We start from the raw sequence: 10,756 nt of genomic DNA on the forward strand, positions 1-10,756 counted from the left end.
CTGTCGGGGAAGGATCTTACCATGTCTTGGTTCACCAAGCGGATCCAACCACTTCAGCATCGGGACCGCCTGATGTTCCATTACACGGGGTGCGACGATCCGATGCGCGCCACAAAAGACAACCTCTCCGCTGACGCCATCGATAAGAGGATCCGGCTCCTCATCAAAATTCCGTGTGAACTTCACGTTCACGTGTGTAACAAAGACATCCACACCAACGGTTCCGGGACTGCGGTACGTTATCTTGACGCGCCTGTCAATTCCTTCATACCTTAAATTTTGTCTAAGTCTTGGTTCGGTAACAAAGCTCGAAGCCCTCGAGGAAGGCGAACTCGGAACTCTCCTCCGGGCCCCGCAAACCGGCAATACCGACCCGGAAGCCGCGTCTGAGGCGGAAGCTCCCGAAGCTCCGCGTCTTTCCAAGAGGAAGAAGGCTGCCCCCTCCAGCCCTGCAGCCAAACGTGCCCGCGAAGCGCCCAGCATCGCGGCTACCCGTAAGTTGGAGGCGGAGAAGAAACGCCTCAAGCTTATCGATACCAGCAACCGCGCTCAACCCAACATCCAGCAATTCTTTATACCAACTGGGTAAGCATTTGGTTTCCGTAACAAGATCTTTTTGCTGCTGTGAGTTAACATACACTAACTTGTTTATGCTCCTTATTTTTTTATTGCAGCAGAAGCTCCGGAAGCCAAGCCCCCAAGATCACCAAGAAGAAGGTCAAGCCGTCTCCGGCTTCTATTCCAGTTACCCCAGAAGTGGAGGTTCCGCCCAAGGCCTCTTCCGCTGCCAAGTCGGATCCCAAGGACGTCATCAACATTGATGACCTTCCGGAGGATCCAATTGTCGAATCTGACAAGGGCGATTCCGGCAAGGGCGCCTCCTCATCTGCACCTCCGCTTGAGCAACCCACGGCTACCTCCACTGAAGTTCCGCCTGAGCTAGTTGAGCGGAAACTCCTCTTGAGCGGCGCCACCGGAACGCCCCAGACTCATCCCCACTTCTTCCCAGTTCTGCAAAAAGTCTCCCTTTCACAGCGCCACACGGAAATTTCCGCCATGATGGAGCAAGTGTGGGGACCTGCGAACACGGAGGAGCAGGAGCTGAATGAGCTTGAGGGCGGCATCAAGGCGTTTTTTGCCAAGCACAAGAATGTTCGTCAGGTACCACCAGCCCCCAGGCATTGATTTATGCATTTTTCCGAGTAACATGTATGAGCCAATGTCTTGAACTGTAGATTGTAGCGGAAAATCAAATTTTTCACATGCTAAACATTTTAACTTCCGTCCAGCCCCCACAAGTTTGAATTTCCGTCTAATCCTTAAACTGCTCTCACAGAACACGCGGAAACTGCACGAAGATTTGCGCACCCATGTGCTGGAGCAGAGACAAGAAATTGAACTGCTTCAAACCAGGGACGCAGATAATCAGAAGGCCATTGCGCTGCTGGAGACCCGCATCAAGGGTTTTGAAGGTAATAACTCCGACTGAGCCCCCAGTATCGTCAATGTAACTATATTAACTTTTGTTGTTGAAATTCCGAGTTCCAGATGAAATTGCCAAACGCCCATCCATCGACTCCCTTTCCGCCAAGATCGAGGTTCTTGAGGCGGAAAATGAATCCCTCAAGAAGTTCCTGAAGGAATCCTCCGAGAAGGAGGCCAAAAGGAAAAAAGAACTCTTGAAGAAGCATACCCAAGAACTGTCGGATCTCGCTGAGAAGCTCAAAAGGAGTCAGCAGAGAATGCAGACCTTGGCCGCCAAAAACAAGAACTACGAGGCGGAGGCGGAGGCAATTGACAAGATTATCTTCCGTAAGGACCTCTCTTTTTTCTTTCTTTGCGACTCCGACCTCTCCAGACTTGTGCTTCTGTTCGCGGAAAAAACTGATCGTATTTTTCGCAGCGAGCCTTGGTTTTGAGTGGATGAAAGATGCCACCTTCAAGAGAACTGAAGCGTACGAGGAGGCGCAGAGCTCTATTGATAACCTCTTTGAAGCATGTCGCAAAGTCGCCAAATCGCTATCCCTGAAGAGAACCGGAACTACGGTGATCGACACCATGACCAAACTTATCAAGCAGGTGCCGGAACTCATCAAGGATTGGCAGGAATCTTCCGCCCGCGGAGTTGCTTCCCTTGTGTTGGCGACGTGCAAAGCGCACTTCCCAACCATGAACTTCGCTGATGTCGCACGCGGAGCCCCCAAGGGCACCAACATGAGGCTCCTTCTCGCGGAGACCCAGGGGTATGAACGGCTCTTTGTCGGACGAGTTAACCACTCGTTCTGGTACAACAAGCATGATCTTCCCGCGGGATTCTCTGACGCGGAGGATGAAGATGAAGAGGACCTCCCCGAAGATGATTTCGCTGAGGAAGGCTCCGGGTCGAGCGCGGATCATGAGGAAGAAGACTCCGGCGATGATTCTGGCGATGGCTCCGCCTACGTTGCTTCTGATGAGGACCAATCCTCCAAGTAGCACCTGTGAAACAATCAAAACTGATGCATCATTTTGGCCCCGGAGTGGGTTTGTAATATAACTTAAATTTTTAAGTAGCTAGGAACGAAACGATTATGCATGTGCGGAAACAACTTATCCTGCAATCCTTTAATATTATTTGCATGTTTCATTTTGTTGGAAGGCAAGTGCTGATTTCTATTTTTTCCGGCTTACTCGCTTGACCTTCCGCGAGCCGGAAGACCTTTAGCCGGAAACGCTCGCCAGCGGTGACGAAGCCCAATGACAATCCGTCAATAACCGCGGAAACAAGCCCCCAGCCAAGGTGCCGGAAGTCGCTACTAGGAATCCACGAATTCGCAACAGAAAATATTTCCATCAGAAAACTTAAGCTTACGTCCTACAGGACGATTTTGAAAATCACAACTTTCATACACGCCTAGGCGGAAATATCCAGCTCTGCGGTTTTAGTCGGACAACATACATGATCTAAAATGAACAAGTAAAGGAGGTAAAAGACTCAAAGAGTGAACCAAAAGCTTTATTTCATCGATCATGTATAACTGTTACAAAGTATGTAAATCTATGCTAAGTGTGGAAAGGACGTAGCTGTGCAATGTTCCAAGGACGCTCTGTTTCATCGTAGATGTCATCCGTATCCTCCCTCTTGTGTTTCCGGTGCCAATTGGCAGGTCTATCCTTTAGCTCTCGGAAATCGACAAGATAGTATGATCCGTTATGAAGCACTTTGCTAACGACGAAGGGTCCTTCCCATGGAGATTGCAACTTGTGGTCTTTCACCTGGCGAAGGCGGAGAACTAGGTCTCCGGCCATGAACGAGCGATTCCGGACTCGACGACTATGATAGCGTCAGAGCTTCTGCTGGTAAATGGTGGAGCGTTGGTCTGCTAAGTTCCGAGCTTCTTCGATCAGGTCCACAGATAGCTGTCTGGCCTCGTCAGCAGTTTCTTCATCATAGGTGGAGACTCGAGGTGAATCGTGGATGATGTCGGAGGGGAGCACAGCTTCGGATCCGTATACCAGGAAGAACGGAGTGAATCCTGTTGACCTGTTGGGGGTAGTCCGTAAACTCCACAGGACGGAGTCTAACTCCTCAGCCCAAGCTCCGGGTGCGCGGCGCAACGGTTCTTCAAGGCGTGGTTTTATTCCAGATAAGAGGAGTCCGTTGGCTCGTTCGACCTGACCATTGGACTGCGGATGAGCCACTGATGCCAGGTCTAGTCGGATCCCAACGTCATGGCAGTAATCCTTCAATTCTCCTTGGGCGAAGTTGGTGCCATTATCTGTGATTATGCTGTGCGGGATGCTGAATCTTGTCACGAGGCTGCAGACAAATTTGAGTGCCGTAGCACCATCGGCTTTTCTCACTGGCTTTGCCTCGATCCATTTACTGAATTTATCAATAGCGACCAGGAGGTACTCAAAACCGCCAGGAGATGATTTCTTTAACTTACCAACCATATCGAGCCCCCAGACCGCAAACGGCCAGGTGATAGGGATGGTCTTCAGCTCTTGGGCCGGAGCATTTGGTTGAGTGGCGTAGTACTGGCAACCTCGGCAGGTTTTTACCAACTTATCAGCATCTTCTTTAGCTGTGAGCCAGTAAAATCCAAGCCGGAAAGCTTTAGCAATGAGGGACCTGGGAGCGACGTGATGCCCGCAATCCCCTGCGTGGATCTCTCTGAGGATTTCAATGCCATCTTGATTGGAGACGCATTTGAGAAAAACTCCGGTTGCACTTCGTTTGTAGAGCTGTCCATCAACTATTGTGTAGGATCTTGCTCGTCTGATGATCTGTCGTGCGAGGACCTCGTCCTCTGGCAACTTCTGATCAATGAGGTAGTCCAGGAAAGGCTGCGTCCAGGCCGGAATGATAACCATCACTTCCTTTGCCGGAGATACTGCCACCTCTGGGTTTTCCGGGTTAGCGCCCTTGACTGAGGGTATCCGTAGGTGCTCTAGGAAAATACCAGGCGGAATTGGTTTTCTGCCAGATCCGAGCTTGGATAGCATATCTGCCGCTGTGTTATCGTCGCGTCTGACGTATTTGACTTCGTATCCGAGGAAGCACTTGGCGATCTCGTCAACTGCATCTCTATAGGCCGCCATGACGGAGTTTCTAGCGTTCCAGGTTCCGGCTACTTGTTGTGCCACCAGGTCGGAATCCCCACAGCAAATTATGTGCTTGATCCCAATTTCCTTAGCGATGCGCAGACCGTGTAGTAGAGCCTCTTATTCCGCCATGTTGTTTGTAGCTTCGAAGTGAATCTGCAGAACGTACTGCAATTCTTCTCCAGTAGGGCACTTCAGGGTGACTCCGGCTCCTGAGCCTTGATGCTGCTTGGATCCGTCGAAGTGCATGACCCACGTTTCTGGTTCCGGCTCCAAATCTGCATCTGGAGCCTCTGTCCAATCTGCGATGAAATCTGACAAGACTTGAGATTTAACCGTGGTCCTAGGCTTGTAAGCGATGTCGAAGGCAGATAACTCGATGCCCCATTTTGCTGTGCGTCCTGTTGATGTCGAATTTGTCTGTTTTTTTCAACAATTTGTACAAAGGTAGCGCCTTCTCGCCAAGACGGCTAACAAACCTACTGATTGCTGCGACACAACCAGTTAGTCGTTGCACATCTTTGAGACAAGTTGGCCGTTTTATACACCGGATTGCCTTGATTTTTTTCGGGTTAACCTCAATGCCTCTGTGAGAGACTATGAAGCCAAGGAGTTTTCCGACTGGCATGCCAAAGACGCATTTCAGCGGATTCAACATCATCTTGTACCGACGGAGGTTTTCGAAGGTTTCTGTGAGGTCGCTGATCAAGTCGGATCCTTTCCGAGTCATGACCGCGATGTCGTCGACGTAGGCGTGCACGTTCCGGCCAATTTGGTCCTTCAGGCATCGCTGCATCGTACGTTGGTAGGTGGCACCTGCATTTTTCAAACCAAAAGGCATGGTGACATAGCAGTAAGTGCCGAAAGGGGTGATGAACGATGTCGCCTTTTGGTCAGACTCCTTCATCCGGATCTGATGATACCCGGAATATGCATCAAGAAAACACAGAAGTTCCGCCCCCGCCGTCGAATCAATGACTTGGTCAATGCGCGGCAGGGGGAACGGATCCTTCGGACAATGCTTGTTCAAGCCGGAGTAATCGATGCACATTCTTAGTATTTCAGTGTTCTTTTTGGGTACAAGGACGGGATTTGCGACCCAATCAGTATGGATAACTTCTACTACAAAACCTGCCTCTAGTAATTTAGCTAGTTCCATTCCTATGGCGCGGCGCTTCTTATCTCCAAAGCGTCGCATAGCTTGCTTCACCGGTTTAGCCCCCGGATTTATGTTGAGGTAGTGCTCGGCTAGTTCCCTAGGTACTCCGGACATGTCAGAAGGTTGCCATGCGAAGATATCCATGTTAGCGCGAAGGAACTCGACGAGCGTGTCTTCCTATTTGGGGTCCATGTTGGCTCCGACTGAAACCTGTTTGGAGGCGTCTCCTACGATGAGGTCGTGCTTCTTGGTTTCTATCGCGGCTTTGAACGAGGTCTTCTGTTCGGAGATCTGCTTCTTGGTGGTCTGCATCTCAGTCGGATCCACCGCGGCTCTGTAGCCTTGCAGCTCCTCTCCAGATATCACAGACTCTGCGAAGGCGGCTTCGCCTAACTCGCATTCATGAGCCTTCTTGTAGTCGCCGGATACGGTAATCATACCTTTTGGACCCGGGATCTTGAGTTTGTTGTAGATGTAGCACGCTCTTGCGTGAAACTTGTGGTAGGTGGGCCTGCCAAAAATGACGTGGTAGGAGCTCTTGAAGGGCACGACCTCAAACGTGATCATCTCTTGGCGGAAATTATTTGCATCGCCGAAGGCCACGGGAAGTCTGATGCTGCCCAAGGAATTTGCCTTTTTTACCCGGAACCACACCATGAAATTCAGTGGTGCTGTGCTTTAGCTGTTCCTTGGTAAGGTTCATCCGCTCCAGAGTTTCCAGGTACATGATGTTCAGGCTGGCTCCGCCGTCCATAAGGCACTTGGAGAAGTCATACCCATCGATGCGGGGACTTACGACCAAGGCGTAACACTCTTTTGGAATGACAGTAGGATGATCCTGCCTATCAAACGTACACGGAGTTTCCGACCACCTGACATACTGCGGCACAGCGGGAACTGTGGCGTTCAGGATCCGGAGAGCTGATTTGCTTGCACGGACTGTTGGAGTTCCAAGGAAAGTGTGGTATGCGCCCGCAATCTATTTATCGAAGGGGTTGGGTTTAGCTGCGGATCCGGCTTTGGGATCCGGCGAAGCGTCATCCTCGTCCATCGCCTCAGAACTGTCTTCCTCCTTGTCCTTGTTCTTGCCCTTGCCTCCTTTGCCGCGTGGGCGGTGCTTCCGGGCTCGCTTGTATCCTGCTTCCGGGTCAGATTTTAGATCATTGACCCACTTGGAGTTGCGGTTCGTGTGAGTGGACTTCCCTGTAGCCGGATCCAGGTGGGCCAGGCAGGGCATGTCTCTGTACTCTTCATAAGTTTGGGGGGCGCGGGTTCCAGCAGCGGTGACCTCATCACCACGCTGCTGGCCCCTTCCAGCTCCGCCACCGCAGCCGCGGCCTCTTCCGCCTCCTTGGCCTCCGCGCTGGAAGGCCATGGTGATCAAGTCGGATCCGCCACTCTTTTGGTCATCAGGGGGGGTTTTCCGCTTGGTGCCGGTGCTGCTACTGTTGTCACGGTTCTTCTTTTGCTGATGCAGGGGGATTGCTGTAGCTGCTAGATCTCCGCCTGCGTCGTCATTGGTGGCAGTATGATCACTGGCGATGGTGATCATGTCATCCAAAGTCAGTTTATTTGCATTGACCAAGAAGGTCAGCTTGTGCCGCAACAGTCCTCCTCTCTGCAAGCCACCAATGAAGGCGTGCATTGCTGTGCGGTTATCGACGTTCTCGCACTCGTTTCTGCATGCCAACCATCGGGTGAGGAAATTCCTCGATGTTTCACCCTTCCTCTGGATACATGCCTGCAGGTCGCTTGTTGTGGCAGGTCTCTTGTAGGTGCCCCTGAAGTGTTTCTCGAAGGCGTTCTTCAGGTCAAACCAGCAAAAGATGGAGTTCTTCTCGAGGTCACTGAGCCAGATCCGGGCTGGACCTACAAGGTACAACTGAAGCATGCAGCAGGCGATATTAGGGGTTCCTCCGGCGAAGGTTACTGCATTATAGTAGTCCTCAATCCAGGTATCCGGCCTTTCCGTGCCATCATAATTCTTCAGGTTTCCGGGTAGCTTGAGGTTCATCCTTGGCTTTGGTTCCTCTCGAATCATCCTGCCAAAGCATTTTGGACCAATGTAGTCAGATCTGTACTCATTGAGGCGTTCTCGGGCATCGCGTGGGCCGCCGCCCGGGGTTTTTGAGCGAGAACGAGATCTCCGGCCACCGCCTCCGCCTCCGCCACTAGGTGGTGGTGAGGGAGATCTGCGAGGGGGCCTGTAAGATTTTTTGCTTCCGCCCTCTGACTCCCGGCGATCTTCCCATGGCTCGCTCCGGCTCCGGTGGCTACCTTCACCTTGGTGATAGTCTCCTCCGTCGTTCCGGCTTCGGCGGGGCTCCGGCTCACGTTCCGCGTTCCTGCTCCTCCTGGGTTCAGGCTCGTGATTGTTGTGCCGGCTCCGACGTGGTTCCTGCGTACGCTCCCTGGTTCTCGGCGGCGGCATGTCGCGGATGTTGATTCCACCGGCCCCATGGGGCCTGGTGTTTCCGACTGGACTGCGGCGTCGAGGAGGCGGGGGACGCGGGTACCCGTTAGGTGGAGGTGACGGGTTCCGGTACTTATCCCTACCAGTGTACATTGCATCCTTTCCCTTCCCCGGATCTGACGGAGGCGTCTTTGACGGTATGGGGATTGGATTCGGGTGTTCCTTTGTTTTTCTTCTGCGCTCCATGGATCCGGTGCGCGATTCATCATCAGGGTGGCGATTGACGCGGGCGTCCTTCTATGCGGTAGAGATACAGTGATCCGGATTAGATTCCAACCTGCGCAAAGTATCTGCCTTACTCTGCTGCTTCATTGCTGAAGCCACAAGCGTACGAACGTAGGCGATGTCAATCTCCTCATCCTTCTTTTTCAGGATCTCCGCAGCCTTTTTCATGTTGTCCTTTGGGGTTGCAAGTGGCTGTTGCTCAGTGGGGGTCGCGAAAGTGATCTTGCGAGGGGGAATAGCCTCCCGCCTGATTTGATCGACCTCCTGCTGAAGCTCGGTGACCTTGTCTCTCCAGTGCTGTTGAAGCTCCTTGACTTTAACGAGTTGCTTGTCAACCTCAAGTTCTCGTTGCTGGAACCCTTCCACGAATTGCGCGGCTTCTTTCCTTTCATCCAGCATTGCTGCTGCGGTTCCAGCGATTTTCTGGGCTGTTGCCAGCATCTCTTGCCTTTTGGCTTCTAGAGCCTCCGGGTCTGCAGCCTCCTCAGGGGTTATTGGTTTGTTGAGGATCGCAGAATGTGCTATTGCGTCCATGCCTGCCTGCTGAACCAGTTCTTCTGGCGACAGGATTTCCTGACGTGGTCGTTCCCGCGATAGCGGAGTACATTCGTAAGATGGTTGTGGGTCGAAAGTGGTTTGCCCATCTGCCGATTCCTGCTGATCCAGCGCGGCCAAGGTTGCGAGAACCTGCTTTGGCTGGGCGGAATCTACTTCAGGCTGTTCACCGTATCCGAATTCCTTCACCCTGCGATCGAACTCGTCGGTATCCATGGAGGGGGTGTCGTCGGAGGTTGGGCTGAGGTTGCCCAGGATTGATTCTTCACCCGGGGCGTCGCTTTCTCTGACAGCCTCCTGCTGATCCGGAGCGTCGCTGTTTTCCGGTGCCTCTACCTGCATGGGGCCTGCTCCGACTTCTTGAGGGGCGGCCGCTGCGGTATGGGCTATGAAGTGTATGAAGTGACACCTTTGCTTCTCTAACACCTGGGAGACCCAGGCGGATCTGCATTGGTCTTCCACCTTTATTTCCTGCTCAGGGGCGGATTGGGTGGGCTTTGAGTTTCCCAGATCTAAGGCGGAATCTTCCTTAAGAAGTTCCTGCGACTCAGATCGGATCTTCGCGACTGCGTCCTGCTCAGCGGCGGTCACGTCAGCGTTACTTACCAGTGCGTTCCCATCGGAGTCGACGGTTTCGCCGATGAAGATGTGGATGCCGCCTATTGGGACGATGGAGAGCTTGACGGGAGCGGTCTTAGCCGGAATCCAGCACTCGTCCGGAGGGACGATCGGAAAGTTTCCAGCGTAAAGAACACGCCCCACCGAGATCGTGTCGCCGTAGCTTCGCATGGCGGAACCCTCCCGGTTCCGGCCTCCAGACGCCGCTGGCCCCACGGTGGGCGCCAACTGTCGTTGCCTATTCGACGGTACCTCGGAGGAGGGTGATACGTCCAAAACGTATCTACTTTCCCGAACACTTTTGCTATTGTTTTGCCTCTAATTTGTGTATTTTGGATGCAACTAACGCGGACTAACGCTGTTTTCAGCAGAACTGTTCTGGTGTCTCGTTTTTGTGCAGAAATCCAACTTTCAGGAAAATCCTCGGAATTTATACGAAAGGTCCTATTTTTCCAGAAGACTCACGGAGCCAGAAGGGCAAGTCAGGTGGAGGCCCGAGGGCCCCACACCCTAGGGCGGCGCGGCCCTAGCGTGTGGCCCCCTCGGCCGGCCTCTGATGCCCTCCTTCGGACTACTTATCGGCCTCGACCTAAAAACGCACGGAGAGAAGTCGAAGTCGCCAGAAACCCTCCAGAACGCCGCCACGTCGCGAAACTCCGTCTCGGGAGCCAGAAGTCTCCGTTCTGGCACTCCGCCGGGACGGGGAATTGGAGGAGATCATCGCCACCATCACCACCGACGCCTCTCCATCGACCAGCCATGTTTCCCCCATCCATGTGTGAGTAATTCCCCCGCTGTAGGCTGAAGGGGATGGTAGGGATTGGATGAGATTGGTCATGTAATAGTCATAAGATTGTTAGGGCATGGTGCCTAGTATCCGTAGATGTTACTTTTATGATATTGTTGCAACTTGTTATGCTTAATGCTTGTCACTAGGGCCCGAGTGCCATGATCTCAGATCTGAACATGTTATTGATTCATGAAGATATTCGTTGTTTATGATCTTACCTGCAAGTTGTATACACATGTCGCTGTCCGGAACCAATGGCCCCGAAGTGACAGAAATCGGGACAACCGGAGGGGATGGTAGTGATGTGAGGATCACATGTGTTCACGGAGTGTTAATGCTTTGCTCCGGT

The sequence above is a fragment of the Lolium perenne genome, chromosome 4 (genome assembly GCF_019359855.2).
Source record: "Lolium perenne isolate Kyuss_39 chromosome 4, Kyuss_2.0, whole genome shotgun sequence".
Classification (NCBI taxonomy): Eukaryota; Viridiplantae; Streptophyta; class Magnoliopsida; order Poales; family Poaceae; genus Lolium; species Lolium perenne.